We start from the raw sequence: 3,234 nt of genomic DNA, 5'->3' as shown, positions 1-3,234 counted from the left end.
CTGGCAAAGGGCGAGAGTTGGCTGATATGATGGAGAGAAGAAAGGTGGACATACTGTGTGTACAAGAGACCAAGTGGATGGGGGAGTAAGGCGAGGAGCATTGGAGGTGGTTTCAAACTGTTCTACCATGGTGTGGATGGGAGGAGAAATGGTGTCGGGATAATCCAGAAGGAAGATCATGTCAAGAGGGTATTGGAGGTGAGGAGGGTGTCTGACCGAGTGATGAGTGTGAAGTTGGAAATTGAAGGGGTGATGATGAATGTCATCAGTGCATATGCCCCACATATGGGGTGTGAGATGGAATATAAAGAAGATTTCTGGAGTGAGTTAGATGAAGTGGTGGAGAGTGTATCCAAGGATGAAAGAGTGGTGATTGGAGCAGATTTCAATGGACATGTTGGGGAAGGGAATAAAAGAGGATGAGGAGGTGATGGGGAGGCACGGTCTCAACAAGAGAAATGTGGAAGGGCAAATGGTGGTAGAGTTTGCAAAAAGAATGGAAATGGCAGTGGTAAACACGTATTTCAAGAAGAAGGAGGAACACAGGGTGACATACAAGAGTGGAGGAAAGTGCACACAGGTGGATTACATCTTAAGTAGGAGATGCAACCTGAAAGAGATTAGTGACTGTAAGGTTGTGGCAGGGGAGAGTGTAGCTCGACAGCATCGATTGGTGGTCTGTAGGATGACTTTAGAGGTGAGGTTGAGGAAGAGAGTGAGGGCTGAACCAAGGACCAGATGGTGGAAGCTGAAGGAGGAAGACTGTTGCGTGAAATTTCGGGAGGAGGTGAGACAGGCGTTGGATGGTGGTAAAGATGGGTGGGATGATTGGGCAACGACAGCAGAAGTTGTAAGGGAGATAGCTAGGAAGGTACTTGGTGTGACATCTGGACAGAGGAAGGAAGATAAGGAGACTTGGTGGTGGAATGAGGAAGTACAGGATAGTATAAGGAAGAAGGGGTTGGCGAAAAAGAAGTGGGATAGTCAGAGAGATGAAGAAAGTCGGCAGGAGTACAAGGAGTGGCGTCGAAAAGCAAAAAGAGAGGTGGCTAAGGCCAAGGAAAAGGCATATGACGAGCTGTATGAGAAGTTGGATACAAAAGAAGGGGAAAAGGATTTGTACCGATTGGCAAGGCAGAGGACCGAGCTGGGAAGGATGTGCTGCAGGTTCGGTGATAAAGGACGCAAATGGGAATGTGCTGACGAGCGAGGAGAGTGTGTTGAGAAGGTGGATGGAGTACTTTGAGGAGCTGATGAATGAAGAAAATGAGAGAGAGAGAAGGTTGGAAGAGGTGGAGATAGTGAATCTGGAAGTGGGGTGGATCAGTAAGGATGAAGTGAGGACTGCTATGAAGAAGATGAAAAGTGGAAAGGCGGTTGGCCCAGATGGTATACCAGTGGAGGCATGGAAGTGCTTAGGAGAGATGGCAGTGGGGTGGTTAACCAGATTGTTTAATAAAGTCTTGGAAAGTGAGAGGATGCCGGAGGAGTGGAGATTAAGTGTGCTGGTTCCGATTTTCAAGAATAAGGGTGATGTGCAGAGCTGTGGAAATTACAGAGGGATAAAGTTGTTAAGCCACACCATGAAGTTGTGGGAAAGAGTAGTGGAAGCTCGGTTGAGAGGAGAGGTGATGATCTGTGAGCAGCAATATGGGTTTAAGCCAGGAAAGAGCACCACTGATGCGATGTTTGCTTTGAGAATGTTGATGGAGAAGTATAGGGAAGGCCAGAAAGAGTTACATTGTGTGTTTGTGGATTTAGAGAAAGCTTATGATAGGGTGCCAAGAGAGGAGTTGTGGTATTGTATGAGGAAGTCGGGAGTGTTGGAGAAGTATGTGAGGATCGTGCAGGATATGTATGAGGACAGTGTGACAGCGGTGAGGTGTGCGGTAGGAATGACGGACCGGTTTAAGGTTAAAGTGGGATTGCACCAAGGATCGACTCTGAGCCCTTTCCTGTTTGCAATGGTGATGGACAGGTTGACGGACGAGATCAGACTGAGTCTCCATGGACCATGATGTTCGCGGATGACATCATGATCTGTAGGGAGAGTAGGGAGCAGGCTGAATCGAGCCTTGAGAGGTGGAGGTACGCACTGGAGAGAAGGGGAATGTTAGTCAGTAGGAGTAAGACGGAGTACATGTGCGTAAATGAGAGGGAGGGTGGTGGTATGGTGCAGTTGCAAGGAGTTGAGGTGGGGAAGGTGGATTGGTTTAAATACTTGGGATCAACTGTCCAAAGTAACGGAGAGTGTGGGAGAGAAGTGAAAAAGAGAGTGCAGGCAGGATGGAGTGGGTGGAGAAGAGTTGCAGGAGTGATTTGTGACAAAAGGGTAGCTGCAAGAGTGAAGGGGAAAGTATACAAGACGGTAGTGAGACCAGCTATGTTGTATGGTTTGGAGGCGGTGGCGCTAACAAAAGACAGGAAGCAGAGCTGGAGGTGGCAGAGTTAAAGATGCTGCGATTCTCGTTGGGAGTGACGAGGATGGATAGGATAAGAAATGAGTGTATTAGAGGGACAGCGCAGGTAGGACGGACGGTTTGGAAACAAAGTGAGAGAGGCGAGATTGAGATGGTTTGGACATGTGCACAGGAGGGAAACGGAGTATATCGGGAGAAGGATGTTGAAGATGGAGCCGCCAGGCAGGAGGAGAAGAGGAAGGCCAAAGAAGAGGTTCATGGATGCGGTGAGGGCGGACATGCGGGTGGTTGGAGTGTCAATGGAAGATGTGGAGGATAGAGCGAAATGGAGACAGTTGGTCCGCTGTGGCGACCCCTAACGGGAGCAAGCCGAAAGAGGAAGAAGAAGAAGAATATATATATATATATATATATGAATATATATATATATATATATATATATATATATATATATATATATGTATATATATATATATATATATATATATATATAAAGCCTGGTGTTGGCGCAGTGGTTAGGGCAGCGGCTTGAGATCCAAAAGGTCCTGAGTTCAAGCCCCGTTGGGCCACTGAATTAATACACCAGGGGGTTGACTCAGCCTGTCATCCTTCCGAGGTCGGCAAAATGAGTACCAGTGTACTGGGCCGGTGTATACCCCGGTTAAAATAGGTGTACCATATCCCTGCGTCGTAAGAGGCGACCAGGGTTGCGTCAGGAAGGGAATCCGGCGTAAAACATGTGCCAAATCACTATGCGGATCATACAGATGATCCGCTGTGGCGACCCCGAAAGGGAGCAGCCGAAAGAAGAAGA

This window comes from Eptatretus burgeri, chromosome 1 (assembly GCF_056783735.1).
Source record: "Eptatretus burgeri isolate ZD-2024b chromosome 1, Ebu_testis_v1, whole genome shotgun sequence".
NCBI lineage: Eukaryota > Metazoa > Chordata > Myxini > Myxiniformes > Myxinidae > Eptatretus > Eptatretus burgeri.
The sequence above is the reverse complement of the archived record's forward strand: the minus strand, read 5'-3'. Positions refer to the sequence as shown.